Source organism: Uloborus diversus, unplaced genomic scaffold (genome assembly GCF_026930045.1).
Source record: "Uloborus diversus isolate 005 unplaced genomic scaffold, Udiv.v.3.1 scaffold_11, whole genome shotgun sequence".
Taxonomy (NCBI): domain Eukaryota; kingdom Metazoa; phylum Arthropoda; class Arachnida; order Araneae; family Uloboridae; genus Uloborus; species Uloborus diversus.
In genome coordinates this window covers 5,943,274-5,964,739 of record NW_026557765.1, presented here as the reverse complement: position 1 = coordinate 5,964,739, position 21,466 = coordinate 5,943,274, and positions in this window count along the sequence as shown.

Below are 21,466 nucleotides of genomic sequence, written 5' to 3'. Positions count from 1 at the left end.
TTACATGAGTTCATAATTAAACTTTAAAAACCCTAAACAAGATAACCCCCTTTGGAGAAGAATGAAAAGAGGGTGTGTATTAATTTATCCTCATGAGGATGAAAGAAAGCTGTGCGAAGATTTTCGGAAGGAAAAAGAGAGGGGTTATGTTTAATGTGAAAAGATGAGGTTAGTGGAAGATATAAAGGTCTGGTGTGTACCTGAGAGTCCATGACACGAACTTTTACTTGATACAGAATCTGAAAGTGAGAAACGAAGTACGTAGATAGGAAAATGACTGTGGCCAGTTTCAAAAATTGTTTTGTGTCTAGATTTAACTTGAGGTTTTAATTTAATTTTAGAGAATAGGTCGAAAACTCTTCTGCCATGATGTTGTTATGGGAGGGGGGAGGGGAGATTCGGCGGTTCTCTTTTTTTTTTTTTTTTTTTTTTTTTTTTTTTTTTTTTTTTTTTGAGATTGAAACTCAAAAAATGAAATTTTAGACAATCTTCGATGTTATCGGAAAATGTTCAAGGGACTTCCGAAATTTTTTCGACCCTGATTTCTGACGCTCTTTAATGATGGGGAGGGGAAGTTTCTAGGTCGGTTTCACCGGAAACGCTCTCCTCGAAGTTTTTCGAAGCTGAAATCATAATTACGCTGTTGTGGGTCATCTTTTATGACGTTAAACTAAGGGCGTTTTTCCGAGAAATCCTAAAAAGCAAAGTTTTAAAGACGCACTTTAGGCTGACTTTGGTGACTAAAAAGAAAGATATAAGCTTTTGGATCTCTCCCCCCTTTTGGATACGCCCCAATCTGTATTTATTTATTTATTTTAACTACTGATAAAAAAAAAAAAAAAGAATCACCATCCTACAGTTTTCTCTTTCAAAACCATTTAAACTTGGATTTTCCATAGTAAAATTTTCAATTCCAGCCTAGTATTTTTATTTGCTTGAAATGCAAGCTATCTGCGGCCGCAGGTAAAAAAAAAAAACTTTTTTTGAACTGACCTGGTGCTTTGGTGATTTTAAAAACCTTAGGCCTTTTTTTCCACTCTACATTTTATTTTAAATTCATAATCTTCTTCACCTCTTGATAAAAGTTTTGTTTCACTTTCAAACACTTAGAACACTGGTCTGACTATTTATTTCAATATTTTCAATCTCTCTCGATATATTTTAACTTTTCTCCTAGTTAAACCATATTTCTAGGGCCTGTGTATTTTTCTGCACCTGAACTCTGATTTTCCGGATGATATTTTTTATCAAAAAAAAAAAAGAAAGGAAAGGTAAATGGTAGAATGGTTCCCCCTTTGGAGGGATACTGAAAGAAACTGAATACTTCATTTTTTGTTAAAAAAAAATGTTAGAAATGCACATTTCGGAATTCTTTACTTGAATAGTCTTAATAATATATTATTTGGATGCTCTAAATTGTGTTTGAAAATTGCATTTTACGCTAAAATTTTATTGAAAAATGTCACTTTTATTGCAATTGTTACGAAATACAATTCATAACAATTGTTAATTTTCATTCATAAGTAAAGTAAATGTGAAGTGTCATTCATAAGTAAAGTCAATGTGAACTGTCATTCATAACTGAAACTGACAATTGGGCAAAAAGTAATTTAACTTTTTAATACTGCCAAAGTTTTCCTGTTTTTTTATTGCATTACTAAAATGAAATTGGCGGTCCCATTTCTGAACAACTGAGGTGGTGTAGCATCCCTATTCCCCCTTTGGCGCCGGCCTTGCATCCTCCACCCGCGGTGCGGGCTTGAGCCTATATGTTAAGACAGATTGAAGCTAGAGAGTTTACGTAGCGGTATTTACATTTTGTTGTTTGTAGACAGGGCAACTGAGCGGCCCAAACATAACCGGCCCACCGGGCAAATGCCCGGTTGCCCGCCGGCTGTATCCGCCACTGTTCGTAATCAAACTCAAGCATTAAATGATCTTAATTTTAGTTTTCCTAGTACTACATTCAATCTTCTGTTATAATAAACAAGCAAAATAAAATTAATTAAACGGATCAGTTTCATTAGTAGTTTAAATATTAATAATTGAATGTCATTATCAAACATTTCGTTGCTTTAAAAAATTCATTGTGTATGAGAAAGAGTTATTGCTCGTATCAAACTTTGACAATTCTCTTGCCGTAAATTATGTCAGCCTGACATTTTCTTTGTGGCCATCCCGCTCTCACAAAAGACGTTTAATAAATGAACTGCTATTTGTCTGCATTGTCGAGACACAGACAGACGATCCGCTTCGTACCATTAAGCACATGCAAATAAGGGGGCTTTTAGTTTCTAGCGCGACCGCTAGGGTTCGTTTGTCATTGTTTGCTACAACACGAGCAAGTTGTATTTTTGCTGTCATTTTTGGAACAAAAGAATTACAAGAACATCAGTTTGTTTGAGTTGTTCTTTTCAGGAAAGGGAAGATATTTCTAGTGTTGATTGTGTTCGTTCTATCATTAAAAGTTTTGTAAAATTTCTGTTCAGACGTATTCATTAGTCTTTTTGACATAATTTTGGGATTTTAAATAAAGCTTTAATTCACACGTATAGTTTGACAAATGTTGAATGGCAAAAGAATTTTATGTAAGTCTTGCTTATCAATAATTTGTTTACTTTAAACTAAAATTAAACCTGCAGCAGCTGCCATGAAATAAAGAATTTAATTAAAATTATTTATTTTACTAGAAGTGTTATGACAGAATTCTAAATCTAAGGTACTAAAATAGTTTTGACACACTCGATGTTGTTACAGTTTCTAACTATTGCAGCTGTAATTTATACACGATTCTAATTACAAAATAAACTTACTTTTTAGATAAAGGCTACTATATGCTACTTTTCTAAACAGAAAATAGTCATCGCCCATGTCGTGTGATGATGTGGTATGTAAAAGATCCCTTGGGAATTCGTTTGGTTTTAAATGCCCTCGGCAAAATTAAATCCCTAGTTCATTTTATCGCTAAAGAGTGCTCAGATACCTCCACATGGTGGGAATTGGGTGTCAAAATTATCTGTGCCATTGACATCTGCGCCTTAATGGTGGCGCATGAAAGATTGGATACCATACCATTTAATCACACTAGTTCCTCAAATGGCTACAGCGGCTATCACACCCCTATTTTAAAGAGAAAAAAAACCCTTCTAAATCGTGCATGAAGTATTTAAGTGTACATCTTTGGGGCATACATTTCAACTACTACCGCTTCCAGAACTTGGTCTTCCGTGAAAGTTTTTGATCATCACGAGACAGACAGACTAATCTCCGTGTGATCACAAACGTAAATTATCTTCCAGGACAGATTTGGTCATATAGTCCGACCGCGAGAAGTTTAGCCTTTGCTCCACCCCATTTCAGAATTGTACTATTTTGTGAACAGACGATATGGAGAGAAAAGTTGGAACGGAATTTCCAAATGCGTGATTGTTTCTATAGATTGAATATGTCACCTTGAAATTTAAGAAAATAGCCAAAGAGGTACGGTATTTTAAGTTTGTGAAGTCAAGGCAGTTGTCTCATTGGACTGATCACATCTTACGTAAGCGGGTGGGTCTTGGTTTTCCTTCTTTCAACAGCCATTGGTCAGATATGACAACGCCCCGGATATAGCTTGACCACGAAGAGAAGGCGGATGACCTTGAAGCGAAACCTCATTTTGTATCATTTTTAATAGGTAGAATCAACCAGAAAGCACCTAAAAGTGAGAGTCGTTTTCATTGATCCTATCTATCACAAAATAATTCAATCAATCTATTACAAACGATACAAATGATGTGTTTGCTTCAAGGTCAACCGCCTTCTCTTCGCGGTCAAGCTTTAGTTAACTTCAACTGAAAATTGACTCGAATAGGGTTGCAACGAAAAAGGCAAGGCTTGTCATTTTTACTTTTTCGCCAACTAAACGTAGTTATAGCGGCTGCTTAAATCTTTCAGGTCCAAATAACCACATAAAGAAAATACACTAGTGGTACATGAAATACACCGCCAGCTCAGTCATTTCCAGCCGAGGACTGCAGTTTCGTGCTTGTTAGCACTCGTCAGCCCGGCATAGGAAAGTGACTGAGCTGGAGATGGAAAACCTCTTAAGGAAGCCAAGAGTGCCAAACAAACTGGTAGCTAATATAGAATTAGCGCAAACCAGACGAGTGACCGAAACAATGGTTCAGTTCAACTCGAACAATGGTTTAGCACATTACAAAAATAAACAAAAAAAAAATGTATTAATTTGAATTTTTGGCATCTTGAATTCAAATTATGGTTTTCGCAATCACGAGCATGTGCGTGTATGAATGCGCGTGTGTATTTGTGTAGGCGCATGTGTGTATGTGTATGCATGTGTGTGCGTGTTCTATATGCAGTGCTGTGTGTGTACGCGCGTGTGTGTCTGTAGGCATTCGTTTGTGTGTGTATGTAGGCATATGTGTTTGTGTCTGTGTGCGGGCATGAGTGTGTGTGTGTGTGTGTAGGAGTGTGTTTGTGTCTGTGCGCAGGCATGAGTGTGTATGTGTGTGTATGCGTGTGTGTGTAGGATATGGACGCAACCTGGAGACTGTTTTCGTAAGAGGAGCAGCATCGTGAGGCCGGTCGACGCGACGGTGGTGATGCAGGGAGTACTGGTGGGAAAATAAAATAACACATCAAAACAGTCAAATGAGAACAATAAGCAATCGATACTGCTCAAAAAATATCAGAACATTTTAACAAAAAACGATTTGACTGTGTAATGTTAAGTAAAAATCTTCCTTAGCATTATGAGTAAATTACTGCAATTAACCACACATTGACAAATGACATAAATAATAAATCTGGGATTTTTATTCCTGTACAAAAAAAATGGGGTTGTGCGAATTCTTTTTTTTTTTTTTTGCCTGTAAACCTCATATTTTCGATATTTTAGTCACATTTTAAACTTTTTCATGATGGTAAAGTTCTAATGGTTAGTTCTAATGGTTCATGATGGTTAGTTCTAAATTTTACTATCGTTTCTTTTTTGCCTGTATCTACACTTTTTTGCACTGCAAGAAGGGTTTTGTAAATCTGTCAATCAAAATGTATACAAAATAACGTTCAATACAGAAAATGTAATACTCGTAATTTATAATTAGTAAGTTTAAATTTGAAGTATTATAGATCACCACTCAGCAGAAAAGTACAGAATAACATCGATTTTCTGGATGCCGACATCGGATATGTGTTTAACCGGATGGTTTCCGTGAGTCTTTTTCCTTCCCTATCCAATTTTCTATATAAATATGTGCTGTGTGCATTTATTAGATGTAGCTCCAAACTCCTGAGCATAAGCATAGCAGCGCTCAAAGTTGTCCAACTGTCCGTATTTTTCGTTTACTGGATTTGATCGATCACTCGGATAATTGGCGCTTTATTGTATTTCCACTATCGTGTCAGTTCAAATATTTCGCTAGTCATGTTCCCTAAAAGAAAAATGCAGTTCTCTTGAAAGAAGTCAACTGAAGAAAAGTGACTTCCGTCTTTTTAAATATCCAGCCAATTTTACCGAAGAAAATTCCGTACAGGGATTGCTCGATTTTTAGCTTCTTTCCTTCATATTTTGTTTTTCAAAAGAACTAGTTACCTGTCTTCTACATCTTTCTTGGAAAAAGTAGAAAACAATAGTCCCAGAAATTTTATTTTTCAACTTTGTTATTTTTTTATACGTAAGTGAATAAAATGTTTTGACTTTCATTGTAAAGTGAGACTCCGTGTCGGCATAATACGATTTGCTTGTTTTCAGTATTTAATCTGAAGAACTCTTGATGTGAGGAAGAATATGTACAAAAAAGCGAGTGGGCTGATATTGTCGTCATCCCACGTCAATATCATCCCACTCGAATTTTTGTGTTCCAGGTTTAGATTTTTGAGAAGAATCTGTTTTATTTTTAAGTTGAGCTTTATTTTCTGAAAATATCATACGCAGCCGAATTGATTCCGATTAAATGTATACATATGTATCTATCCGTCTTACTGTTTTTCCCCTTTTTTGCTTCCTTTTACAAAAAAAAAGGAGGTATTGCAATCGCGAAAAAATTTTCACTCAAAAATCGACCTTAATTTCTATTTTACCCACCCTGAATGAATGTTGATTTTTTTTTTGCGACTCGACCACACGTGGATAAGTGCCTAAGAACGTATAGATAAGCGAAATATCCATTTTGACGATTCCCGAGTTAATTACGATGAGTTTTCTCGTGACGTCTGTATGTGCGTATTTATGTGTGAGCGTATGTGCGGATGTGTGTATGTATGTCGCATAACTCAGTGTGTATGTATGTCGCATAACCCAGTGTGTATGTATGTCGCATTACTCAAGAACGGTAAGTCCTAGAAAGTTGAAATTTGGTACGTAGAATTCTAGAGGAGTCTAGTTGAGCACCTCCTATTTTAGTTGCATTCGGGTGTTTCTTCAGGGGTCTTTCGTCCCTTTTGGAGGGAAAATCATTTTTAATTTTGATGTAAACTCAAGTGGTGTTAAAATTTCGCGGACATTTGGCGATATATCGCCAGTCTTTTTTTTTTTTGATCGCCAAGTTTTGCCGGTAACTTGGCGAAAAATTTAGCTTTTTTTTTTAAATCTGATTTTAATTTAGCCATTGTTGGTGATATTTAGAGAGTAAATTATTGAATCACGTTAAAATTGCCAGTAATGGGGAAATGACATTAAATTGGCGTAAAAAGAAGTCGTGTGATGCACACATCGGTTCGTTTTTCTTTTAACTTTACCCGAGAAAGCAGTTTAGAAGTTTGCTACTGTCACGCTGTTTAAAAAAAATAAAAGATTTTTCTTAAAGAAGGCAAAGGAAAAAAAACTACTCGAATTCGCCAAGTGTTTGTGGGAAATGATTAGTCAAATGCGCTTGACTCATTTAAGCGGCCTGTTTGATTGAAATAATCGGTAGTTTTTATATTTTAAAGCTGGTTTTAGTTCTGTTTTTGAGGATTTAAATCATCAAAGCGGCTGTATGAATTAACCACTGATTCAAATATCCGGCGCTTACTGCATTTAACAAGGGTTTTGGAGACGGTGTTGGCTGCTCGTCCCATCCAAGTTTAGGACCCAAGAGTCCAAAACCCGGCACTTGTCGGGGGATTATAATGGTGCGGACTATTCTCAGAGTTCATACCGTATAATGGGGTAGTTTCCAAAATTTTAAAAGTATTTTTTCTGAAAGAGCATGCTTCAAAACATAGAATCTGACCATTTTTAAATAAAAATTTGTTGAAGTTTAATATTTAAAAAAAAATACTTAAATCGGTGCTCTTTCATCGTTTAACGCTCCTGCCGATGACATCACAAATGATCAAATGCCATTCAGTGTTGCCGTTCATGGTTCAAAATATTTAATTCGCATCTTTACTCACGTGTATTGGCAACGATATGGTTGATAGCAAGCGTAGAGCGCAATTGTAATACGCTTCTTGATTATCATAACGTGGAAATGCGGCAGAAAGATGAACCATAGTGCTTCATTTGTGACGTCAAGACCACGCCTTGTTTGAAGAATCGGACATTTTAAAAAATAATTTAAAAATATCTGTTGGGAAAATGAAAGTATTTTCTGAGTCCTTTTCTTTTTTGCTTATTTTATCAATTTCAGTGACAAAAAGTATTACTTTTGACTGAAGGAAGTAACCGCATTATGCGCCATGTTAAAGATTTTTTTTTTACAAAACAAACCCAATACACCGCAAAACGTGCAAGTCTCAAAATTTGAAAAAAAAAAAAAAATACGAACCCAATCATTTTACTATACATTAGTTATAGAAGAAAGTAATTTATTTGGTGAAAGTTTCATCTGGGTGAATTAAATTATCAGTTCAATATCACATCTCTAAAGTTCCGGTATCTTCCTCTGGTAGGAAACTGGGCATCAAAACTCTCAAGTGGTAATGGCTATTCACTATCGACGCTATCGAGTTCCACATGAATAAGTGGATTTTAGAACCTGGGGAATGGTGGGAAATCCCTACTTAACCTCTTAGAAAAGAGCTGATGTGTGCATCACATGACTTCTTTTTACTCCAATTTAATGTCATTTTCTCATTATTGGCAGTTTTAATTTGATTCAATAGTTTACTCTCTAAATATCACCAACAGTGGCCAAATTGAAACCAGATTTTAAAAAAAAAAATTAAAATCGCCAAATTTGTCGCTAAGTTGGCGACAAATTTTGGCGACCAAAAGACTGGCGATATACTGCCAAGTGTCCGCCAAATTATAACACCACTTGAGTTTACATCAAAATTAACAATGATTTCCCCCCAAAAAGGGGCAAAAGGCCCCCTTTGTAGCATACGAATGCAACCAAAAGGACGGTGCACAACTAGACCCCACTAGGAGTCTATGTACCAAATTTCAACTTTCTAGGACATTCCGTTCTTGAGTTATGCGACATACATACACACATACGCACATACATACGTACATACAGACGTCACGAGAAAACTCGTTGTCATTAACTCGTGGATCGTCAAAATGGATATTTTGGGTGTCTGTACGTTCCTAGGCACATGACCACGTGTGATCGAGTTGAAAAAAAAAAACTCAACATTCATTTGAGGGTGAGCAAAATGCCGATTAAGGCCGATTTTTGGGTGAAAATTTTTTCGCGAATACAATACTTCCTTTTTTGTAAAAGTAAGTAATAAACAAAGGAATTACGAATCGATGAAATCATTTCTCAAGTACTCAGTAATCTTGATTAATACATTTTTAAGAGTTATGTATGGTCACTGCTCCCAAGAAGAGTTATTTTGGATCCCAAACTTTTCATTTTTCAACTGTCCACAACTAAGAATGCTAAACTATTGAAAACCTTTTTACATACTCATCAACTAATTTTTTCTAATGTGTCGATTATACATTTGGAATAAAGCAACTGATGTTTCAAGAATAAACTTTCAAAAGGTCGAGCGTTTTAAATATCAAAAACTAAAGGACTCCTCCCCTTTTCTCGGTTTGCTCGCCAACCCCCGTTCACTAAAAATTGAATGGCAATGAATTAAGATAGATCGCAAATCTTCCAATTATAAAACTCATCCCGCTTTTGCTACTAGCAGAATTGTGTAGTAGTGGTTACATAAATGAATATACGTTAAATCTAAGAAGTCGTAAGATAGATATAGAAGAAAGTTTCGTGTCGGAGACAACATACCAGTTTAACGCGTCATAAATTTCATTAAATATTATATAAACAGTTGAAAATTGTCACCCAATCCCCCAACCTTGATTTCGGAAAATCATTTAATACCTTCCAATTCGGAGGCCTTTTCCAAACCCCCACCCGAAAAAAAGTTTCCAAATGTGTCTGGAAAAAATCTTGCGAATCGAAGTGAATAGATGCATTTTCTCCTTTTCACTTCCCTTCTTTCACTCTCCCTAACGACTCCGGCCAATTCCTCTCTTGAAGATTCAGTTCAAGAGCACAGCAAACCTTCGATTTCCAACTTTTCACCGACTCATATTTTCCGCTCAAGAACTTTTTTCCCTTTTCCCCTACATTTCTTTCAAGAAAGCGGAAAGGGAGAAAAAAAAAGGGATCCCTTTCTTCCACGGATGATTTTTTACATTACTATTTCATACTTCACTCGAAGGTGAAAATTTTTCGTCCACCGTTGCAGAGTGAAAATTCGTGTCCGCCTAACAAGATGGGGTGTCAACAGTATTAACAGGGATATCTGTTTCCAAGGAGAGGAAAAACAAAAAGTTTCGCTGGAGTTAGAAGTCAGATAGTTTTTCCATTTCAGTTTTCAGTTATTTTTGAAGTTGAAATTCTTTCGCTGCTTGGGAAATCATGTCTGCCGTGTTTTCTAGATTTTGAGAGAATCTGCTTTTTAACTAAAATGAACAAGGATCATGTGCATGATCACATTTATGGTAGGTTACTGAAAATACTATAAACTTTTTTATTTCATCGATGACTACGAATTTATATTTTTTGTATTCTGGTATGGGAGATTTGGCAATGCTGCTTTGTCTATAACCCTCAAAATTTCACTTGACGTTTGAAGTTGCCGCAAATAAAGTGTCGCATTCCAAAAATTCTACCTGTAGTAACAAATTGCTGTAAGACAGGTCGAAGGAACAGTAAATAAAGCAATTGTTCTTAAGATTAACAGGGAATGAAAATTAGCTAATTTTGCTTAATATTTTAAAGAGATGTATTTTTGACAAGCATTTCAATATTTGATCACTGATTGTTTTTCAGTGATGTGCTCCACACAAGGTTTGCCCTTGTGCTATTGTAAATCCAACAGATTCAAAATGGCATTGTTTTCGTATGTATGAAGTTAATCTATGTAAAATACTCATGACATTATAATTTATAATTAGTAATCTTTCTACATTATTTTTAACTAAAAAAGAGTATAACAAAAGAGGATTTTATTCTATTTATACAGGAACAGATTTTTTTTTTTGGTTTCAAAATTAGAAAAGTTTTCGAACTAATCTGCAAACGACTAGTTACTAAACTAAAACGAAGAATCATAATATTTATCTGATAAAAATCTTCATAGAACATCTAATTTTTCTTCTTCGAATTTAAGCATAATGTCATGCCTATTCGTGTTTCCTTTAAATTTCATTTGCCGCAAGTGTTTCGTCATCCACTCTTTTTGCTTCAGTTTTTATTTAATTAAATTTGAAAAGCTTCTACCCTCATTTGAGGCAGTGAGAAGCAAAGGGATGTAAGTGGACATTTTCAAGTTTTGAGTAAAACGAGTTTAAATATAGCGTCCTAGGTAATCTTTCAATGAAAAGTTTTTTTAAATCATGCTGTACAGCAGCATCTAATACGGCTACTAGTACCATCTCTTGCCCCAAGACAGAAAAGTGGTTCGCCTACCATTTGTACTGGTTATCTTCAAATTTTTAATTTTGACACTTAACTCCCTTTTGCTTCTCACTGCCTCATTTCGCTTTTTTTTTTTTTTTTTCAAAAATAAAACTGTAATACCACTGTATCTTTTTTTCTAAACGTTACGAGAACTAAGGGAAATTTTCCGTTGAAATCTTAAAAGTGAGTTTGAATTAATTTAAGACTATTTTTGACAAATTTATATTTTTTCCGATTTAAAATCCAAATAATAGCAAGAATGAATTTTTATTGCTTCAATTGTTATGCATTCCTTTATAAATTATGAGACTCTGTTACCTCAGTCGTCTACCTCTTCGTCTTACTTTTCGTTTCATTACTTGCATTATAAATAATCACCTGTTAAGTAATCTGAACAAGGTGTCCAAAAAGTCCTTGACACATTATTTTAAAAATTAATAGAAAAGCAACAATAATTTATATGCGGTTTGCGCTACAATGCTCACACAAAAAAATTTTGTGACATCGTAAAAGAAGAGGGAAAAAAGAAAAAGTGTAAAAATAAATTAATTATTCTGACGGCAGTATTGTCACAGTAAGTAACTAATCATTACGCTTTTTTCTTTCTTCTCCCTTCTTTTTACAATGTAATAAAAATTCCTTCAATTAATGAAGTATTATGACACAAACCGCATATTCATACGACAATTTGTTGCTTTTCTATGAATTTTCGAAATGTGTAAAACACTTTTTGGACGCCCCGAGTTACAATTTAGTTATTAGATTCATTACAACAATTCTGTTGTTGTTGTTGTCTTTTGCCAGCTAGGCTGGAAATTTGGGGTGCCTGCTTCACTTTTCCAACTATACCGTAATTTGGTGTGAAGTCCGACTTCCACAGTGCATATGTGCCTTAAGGACCCGTTAATAGGGAAGGCATAACAATACATTCACACAAAGGAAGGATAAGGACAGAAGAGAGAGAGAAAGTACATTCATGTCCATGTTTTTTTTTTGGCTACCTTGATAATATTTATCACTTCTAAGCTGTTTAAGTGTTCCTGGCAGTGGTACTTAAACACCTCTTTGAATGTACTCGAAAGTGCTTTGCTATTCTTACTGTTTCGATAAAACTTTGCTCTTTTACTGCCAACTAATATTAGTATTGAGCAATACAAACTTTGTGAGCTTCTATATCTATTCATGTATCAATCATATTTGCCAATTCAATACTCTTGATATCTGAGCTATTGAGAGTAAGTGTGGTGTAAGTCATTTTTTACTTCCTTTTACAAAAAAGGAAGTATTGTATTCGCGAAAAAATTTTCACTCAAAATTCGGTCTTAATTTCCATTTTGCTCACCCCAGAATTAATGTTGAGTTTTTTTTTTTTTTTTTGTTTTTTTTTTCAACCCGACCACACGTGGATAAGTGCATAAGAACATATAAACACCAGAAATATCCATTTTGACATTCCCAGGGTTAATTACAACGACTTTCTCGTGACGTCCATATGTTCGTATGTATGTATGTGCATATGTACACTGGAGTAAGAAATTAAGAGAATTTTCAGATTTGGTCAATTATTTCCAGAACTACTGGATCGATTTCAATGAAATTTGGTATGTACATATATTGAAACAATACAAACCAAATAGCTATCTAAAATTTAAAATGCACACTCATGGTCATAAAAAACGATGGTATAAAACAGCGGTTGCAAAATTGAACAAAAAAAATGGGTTAGTAGGGGATATGATCCCATGTAACAGACATATGGGCCTTGCAGTCTGACTCCTTACTTGAAATGAAGCAGTTTATGGGATCCTGGGGCAATTTTTTCCAATCGTTCAACAACACTATACTCGGACTGTAGAGGGTCCCAGGAGGGGTATTGCGAGTTGCTATTACACTCACGAGAGCGTCCCAAACATGCTCTATAGGATTGGGGTCTAGAAATCTGCTACCTATAATGTGAATATCCTCCCATTAAGGAAATTCATCGACCAGAAGAACTGTATGTGGTCTTGTGTAAACATTCATTAAAATTAACTCAGGGCTAACCTCAGGGCGCCCCTCAAGAGGTGGGCGTAGGACTCCAAGAACACATCTCTATACCTTACAACTGCAACAGAGCCTCTCTCAAAGACATGCAGGGGTGTGCAGACGTCCAACATGATGCCTGCCCAGACCCTCAAACCTCCTCATCCATAATGGTCGATTTCGCGGTTATTGGAGGGCAGGTAGTGGCTCCTGGTTCCGCTTAACCGATTATTATTGTCCTACGTTCATTGTATAGAAGCAGGAACCCACTACCTACCCTCCAATATGCGCGAAATCGACCATTATGACGTGGTGGTTTGACGGTCTGAACAGGTATCATGTTGGGTGGCCGCACACCCCTCCATATCTTTGAGAGAGGCTCTTTGACAGTTGCGAGGAATAGAGATGTGGTCTTGGAGCCCTATGCTCACCTCTAAAGAGGCACTGTTAGTCCTTTGGTAATTTTAATGGATGTTAACGTAAGCCACATAGAGCTCTTCTAAACGACGAATTTTTGGAAGGGAAAGATATTCACTGGAGGGTTTAGCCAAGCAGATCTCTTGGCTCCAATACTATAGAGCATGTCTGGAACGCTCACGGGAGAGCAACAGCAATTCGCAACACCTCTCCGGGAACCATCCATAGTCTGAGAACAGCGTCTTTGAACGAGTGGAAACAATCGCCCCAGGATCCCCTAAACTACTTCATTTCAAGTATGGAGTCACATTGCAAGGTCTATAGGTTTGTTAGATGGGGCCATACCCCCATTAACCTATTTTGTTGTTCAATTATGCAACCGCTGTTTCATACCATCTAACTCTAACGAGTGTTATTTATAATCATGAGTGTGTATTTTAAATCTTGGACGGTTATTTATTTTGCATTGTTTCAATGTATGTACATACTAAATTTCATTAAAATCGGCCCAGTAGTTCTAGAGATAATTGACCATGTCTGAAAATTCTCTTAATTTCTCACACCAGTGTACGGATGTGCGTCGCATAACTCAAGAACGGTATGTCCTAGAAAGTTGAAATTTGGTACGTAGACTCCTAGTGGGGTCTAGTTGTGCACCTCCTCTTTTAGTTGCATTCGGGTGTCTCTAAAGGGGTCTTTTGCCCCTTCTGGGAGGGGGAATCATTGTTAATTTCGATGTATACTCAAGTGGTGTCATAATTTGGCGGACACTTGGCGATATATCGCCAGTCTTTTGGTCGCCAAGTTTGCGACAAATTTGGCGTTTTTTTTTCTTTTTTTTTTTTAAATCTGGTTTTAATTTGGCCATTGGTGATGATATTTAGAGAGTAAACTATTGAATCACTTTAAAATTGCCAATAATGGGAAAATGTCATTCAAATTGGAGTAAAAGGAAGTCATGTGATGCACATCAGCTCATTTATATATATATATATATATATATATATATATATATATATATATATATATATATATATATATATATATATACAGTCGACGCTCATTATAACGACCACACATTATAAAGACCGTCCCATTATAACGACCAGTGGTAAAAGTCCCAACTTTGTTCCTATGAACTCTATGTTAATTTGCTTTCATTATAACGACCTTTTTGTATTGTCTAATCCAATACAGCGACCGAATTCAGCGGACGCTATTTCTGGTGTTCTTTCCAATAAACAAATTTGTAGCTTGAAATGACTTTGATTATTGTTTACGGACATCTGCCTGAAGTTTTCAATGTCAAATCGAACTTTGAGAGGGGTGGAGAGAATACCATTCACCACTGCTAGCACAGAAAAAATAATGGGAGGAAAAATCGAGAAATTTCCAGATTCCTAAGAAAAGGGAGTTGACAGATGTGTTGGTAGTTTGGTGTTTGAATCTAGTGGTTTTTAAAACTTGGGGTTCTCGAGGGACTTTTAAATGCTTCTTTGAAAAGCAAGAAAAACACAATTTATCACCTATATCTGAAACAGAAAATAATGTTTCGCAAAAATCACTTCTGTCAAAAAAGGCAAACATCTGTCTGGTTTTATCTTCAGAAAATGTTGTGGTAGTAGTAGTAGTAGCAGATTTGCAAGTGTGTAACATTTTCCTCCCTATATTTTCTACTTTGAAATTTGTTTAATATTCTGTCATAATATTTTGCACACGATTTTTCTAAAAAATTCCTATGATAAAAATAATTTGAGCATTTAACTGGAATGTTTGAAAAAGTACCATTTTTTTCGGAACAGCGGGGCATGCATGATGACCGTGTATATTTTTTTTAATTATACCTCTTATAACGACCACTCGTTATAAAGACCCTTTTTCTCTGGGACGGAGATGGTCGTTATATCGAGCGTCGACTGTATATATAATTTGTATTTACACCAGCGGAAAAGAAGTTTTAACTTCAATCTGTTTCAGGCGGAAATGATGAAAAAGCAAAAATAAGGTATGTCAACTGAACAAAATTTAGAGTACACGAATGAATTCTTGGCTCTTTTTAAACAAAACACTAACGTTGTTCCAGTTTACGACTACTGTCTACCGGAAAATAGATAAACCAATTCAGTCATGTAATCTAAATTTTGTTTAGTTGGCCAGCTAACTTTTGCTTTCAACGGCTGATATAGATCTCTGCAAACGAACATATCTGTGTGGTAGCCCCAATAGAAGAATACTTAACATTATGCTTAGATAACAACAACCATTTCAATAGAAATAACCAACAGAAAACTTTTGCTTGAGCTACGAAAAAGTGAACAACTGTATATTGTTTCAGCTACTAAGCATTCAAACAAATTCCATGCTACACATATCTGGAAAGCTCTTGATGAAAAACATGTATAGAAAAAGTTTGTTTTTTGCGATTTTAAGAGCTTTTTTTGAACCGTTCAAAATTTTTTACCATTAAGGACAACACGTGAAATTATTGTTTTTATCAAGAAAATTTTACAACCTTTTATTTTAATAGCAATAACCAGCAGAAAACTTTATTTGAAATACGCAAACACTGAACAACAATTGCATATTGTTTAAAAAGCAACTAATTCGCTCCCATGTCTGGAAAAATTCAATATTTATGCATCCAAAGAATCTTCGCATATTGTCTAACTTTTCCATCTCAAATATGAAAAAAAAAATCAATCCTTTTCTCTGCTCCTAATTCCTACGTAGTCCCAAGAAGTCCTCCGCCGTCAATATCTCTCGCCCCCGTGTTCAGCGTTCTTATCTGAAAGTCATAAATCATCGGTCGAGTAACTGGTCATTCCCTTGCCTTTTTATCGCGAAGCAATGGAGAAGAAAAGACCGATAAAGCGCCATCTATCGAAGTGTTACGTGATTGCGGGTCCCTTCCGATCCAATAATGAGGTCACCTTGGTCAAAGCACTTGAAAGATGCGCGGGAGAATTACGATAGATAGATGTTCCATTTAAGGGAACATTCTGTAACAGACCCACATCTGGAAAAGATGACGATGACAGCCGAAAGATAAATTATGTTTCATTTGACCCCTTATTGTTCGTAATGTTATGAGTTTGTAGCAGAAACAAGAGCTTGATCTGGGTAATTTCCCGACAGATCGCGGAAAAATAACCTAAGAAGAAAAATTTTAATCCCCGATTATAGGGAAAAGCCTCAAAGCAAAAGCAAGAATGTTATTTTTTACCTTACGGTGCGTGCGCGACGCAAAGGAAGGTAATGTGTTTATAAGTCTATGTATGTATGTATGTTCCTATGTGGCGTTCTGCAGGCTGAACGCCTTGGCCAATTTTGGTAATTCTTGCGTCAATCGATTTGTCTTAACCTTGGGAGTGTCACTAAACACATGACAGTAATCAAAATTCACCATATCAACAACCATTTGCCATATTTTGTCAGTGGGTGTTGCACACTGTGTCCCACTCTACCTGCGTGCGACAAATACAGCTAATTTTCGCTGCCTGAAATTTTTTTCTTTACTAAGTCTACTAATTTTGGGATCTAATTGGTCAAGTGGGCTAAGCGATTGCTTCTCCCACTTGAGGCGGTGGGTCAAGACACCCTCGCTCCGGATGTACTTTCCCCTCTTTCTGATGTAAATTCTTTCGTGTGATCTTTATATGTATTCTGTACTGTAATTTATTTTTAAATTAATTTTATTTTACTGTAAGTTTTTTTTTTTTAAGTTGAGAAGAAAGTAGCAACAGATCTTTCTTATCAATGATTTTATTCAAGTTATTTAAAACTTAGCTCACGGAAGACGATATATTTCCTATTTATTATTGATGTTCCTTTACTTAAAAATTCTTATAAATTTTCTCTTAGTGTTTTTCAGCCTTTGTGGTTTTGAAATCCGAAGGAAGTAAATCTACGAAAGGGTTTTTCTGGGCTTTCAAATAATACTTAAATCAAGACAATCGAATGATTATTTCGGGTAGAAAGAACCATGTATGCGATGTTTGGATCCTAAAATTAAAATTCAAACGGCTCGCTACTTTGTTGGCGTTCGAAAACCCCCTATGATCTTTTTAGGGTATCCAAGTACCTCCCTGCCAAATTTGGTCGTGATCCGATGTAAACTGATGATTTATGTAGGGAACATACATACATCCATATCCTCTGTTTTATTTACAGTCTAGTCCCGACTTACGCGAGGGATGCGTTCTAAGAATCCTCGCGCAAGTCGAAATTTCGCGTTGCGGAAAAATATATGCATATAAATTTTTTGAAGCATACAAAATACTTTCAGACACTAATAAACACCCCTCAAACTGCCCTAAAGTATTCCTTAACCATACACCACATTTCTTGCAAAAAGAACTGAACTTTTACTGTATTTAAAAAATAAAAACTGTTATTAAACATGAAATACTTTAAAGATGCACAAAATGATTGACCAATGGGATGGGAATGAAAGACATAAAATAAAAGAACACGGTACGCACAGCATGTAGCAAAATTAAAATGATGCACTATAATAGTACTGCACAGTAGATATAGTAACAATATTTAAGAGTTAAAAAACGAAGATAGTGACTCCATGATCAGATCGTTATTCTTATCTAATACATTTTTCAATACGATTGCTTCGCCTTTTCTTTTATAACGTTTCAATTTGTGGCAACATCTCCTTTTCCTGATCTCTTTATTAATCCATAATAGAAGAGCAACTTCCATTTTCATAATATTTACTAGACTGCTCTGCAAGCTTCAATATTGAAACTAAGTTCTGAACTTATATATTTCATCACCTTTTATATTTAGAATGTAAAAATTAAATAAATGAAAGATGCTGAGTGGTTATTTGATGCACTAGACTAGTTTGGTGTGGGAACTTAGGCTGTTAGTGATGCTTAAGGGGATGTAATAACATTCACGAAATGAATATTTAGTAGCCAATAAGGAAGCTGATACTTTCTTCCAAAAAATTCATGTTTTAGGCGAAAAATTCACGTTATCTCCACTTCGCATAAGTCGAATCGCGTTGTGACGGGAGTCGACTGTACATCGACTTTATAATTCCATTCTGTGTTATTTTGCATTTTAGCTTGCTTTTCAGATTAGTTGCTTATAACGTATAATAGCAAATACTGAACAATGCACATTGTTAAAGAAACAGCCTAGGGCACAGAGTGCAAAAGCAAGTATCGAAGTTACAATTAGTTGCAGACATTGATAAAAGTTTCAGTTTAAAAAAAATGCTTAAACCTCGTAGCGTTTTATATAATGTTACAAATTCTGTAAATAGTAATTATTTTTGTGATTAATTTGTCTAAATTTGGCGTTTATTAAATTATCTTTCATCTAAAATTATTGTAGTAACGTAACCTGTAAATAGTTTCTTGTAATGAATATACAGCCCCCGTACATTCGACTGAAGTATACGGTCCCCTCATTTCTGAATGATAAAATTTGTGAACGGAAAGAAATAAGATAACGGTCTACGATTTTCGGGAATCTTGTGGAATATTTGAGAGTTCTCTTTCGATGTCTATAAACAGCCGTCCCGCATCATAAAAAGTCAGTCTCGATTGAGAATTTGTACTGAGAGTGTATTAGCTCTGTTTATTGCGAGGCATTTCGCTGTGTTGTTTTACGTATTTGGATGTAAATACGTGTGTAATCGTTGAGTTTACGGTGTTGATTGATAATTGCTTAATTGCTGATGATTAATTTAGCAGTTGTTAACGATCTTTCCTGTACATAGTATAAATATATCTCCTGTGGTTTTCTCAAGAACTGTGTCGTCCTTTCAAGAAAGTTGAAGCTGCACCGTAACCTTTAACAATATTTTCAGCTACAATGTAACATCCTTTGCAATAAAATGGTCTGCTTATGCGATGCAACATGCAATGTTTGGCGTTAAAAAATATATATATATTGTAAGGAACGACATTAAATTCAAGGGGCAATTTCAGCAATGAGAATCTTGACTAATATTCATTGACAAACCTGTTTTCCTCACACAGCAAGAATAATAGATTATAGAGTTAAAAAGTACACTAATCGATAGACAATTAATTATGCGAAGAGGAGAAATCTCTTTTATCAGCCCTCTTGTCGATTCCGATTAATATTGAATGATGCATACAATTAATCTAATCCATCACGCGTTTCCTCGTTTGTATAACGTATCAGCTTTTCAAATGAAATTGAGATTAATTTTCCTTTTATCGAAATTTCATTAACGATAAGTTATTTTAGGCACAGCGTAAACTATTCGGATCGCCTGTAATGAAATTTAACGAATTAGAAGTTCAATTCTAGCAATTCATCCATTTTATGAATTTATATGAAGGGATAATTTCATTGCATCTGTTTGAACAATTAATAATGTGAAACATTTTGAAATTTTCGGCAAATATTTGTGTTGAGTCTCTTATAGCAGGAACGAAGAATAACAAAATATTCAAAAGTAATAACTTTAAACTTCAAGTTGCTTTTTATTTCCATTTTATCAATCTTCTCTCACATATTATCAATAATAATAATAATAATAATAATAATAGTAATTATTATTATTATTTATTTATTATTGCTATCAACATTATTATTACTGTTATTATTATTGTTATTATTATTCTTATCATCCTCATCATCATTATTATCATTATATCAATCTTATCTGACCTTTATCATTACTAATAATAAAAATAATAATAGTAATTATTATTATTATGTATTTATTGTTATCAATATTATTATTATAACTATTATTATTTCCACTACTACTATTACTTTTATTATTATAGTTATTATTGTTATCTTTGTCATTATCATCATTTACATTATTATTATTATTGTTGTTGTTAGTATTACTATTATTATTATTTATTATTATTAGTATTGTTATTGTAAGTATCACTATTATTATTTATTATCATTATTGTTAGTATTATTTTTAGTATTACTATTATTATTTATTATCATTATTGTTAGTATTATTTTTAGTATTACTATTATTATTTATTATCATTATTATTATTATTATTATTATGAATATTTTTACTGTGGTTATTGTAACAATTACTAGAAATCAGCCCGTCAAGGTATGACGGGTGAAAATTGCTTCTGCATTTGAACGAAGCCGTTGCCTGTCTGGTAATATTTTAATAGTTGAAATTGAAACCCTAACTCCAGTGGATGAACCCTAAACTCCAGTAGGTAGCGTTCAATGTTGACTTTTTTTTTTCTTCATTCAAATTACAGTCTTATCAGTAAAACAATTAAGTGACCGGATCGAGTTCAGCCTTGTTACAATAAAGGCTTTCCCTGCATGTTAAACATAACCAAAACATATTTATCTAATTATAATGCCGTGGCGCGAGTTTCATTATTGAATTTTGCGGGTTACTCGATCATTGGCTATTATATGTATGATTATTTTTTATTATCATTATTGTTATTCTTAGTATTATTTTAATTATTATTGAGCAAACACGAATTGCTTATTATCTTTACTTGACCAAAGATGATGTTACCCTGATTTTTTTAGGTTTCCATGACAGCGAGAATAAGCTATTTCGTTGTTTTAATCTTCTTTACTAATAATAAAGCTGAAAGTCTCTCTGTCCGGAGGATGTCTGGATGTCTGTAGGATATCTGTAGGATGTCTGTAGGATGTCTGTGACGCGCATAGCGCCTAGACCGTTCGGCCGATTTTCATGAAATTTGGCACAAAGTTAGTATGTAGCATGGGAGTGTGCACCTCGAAGCGACTTTTCGAAAATTCGATTTTGTTCTTTTTCTATTCCAATTTTAAGAAAAAAAAATATCATAAGATGGACGAATAAATTACGAAATAGCGAGAAAATTCACTACACATCATTTGTAAATATACAGGCGAACCAAAAGACCTTTTAATTTGCTATTACGGGCGAAGCCGTGCGGGGTACCACTAGTTACTAATAATAAAGCTGAAAGTCTGTGCTTCTGAATCTCTGAATATCTGGATATTTGTCTATTACGCGCATAGCGCCTAGACCGTCGGCCGATTTTCATGAAATTTAGCACAAAATTAGTTCGTAGAATGGGGGTGAGCACCTTGAAGCGGATTTTCGAAAATTCGACATTGTTCTTTTTCTATTCCAATTTTAAGCAAGTTGGCGAGAAATTCGTCATCCATTATTTGTAAG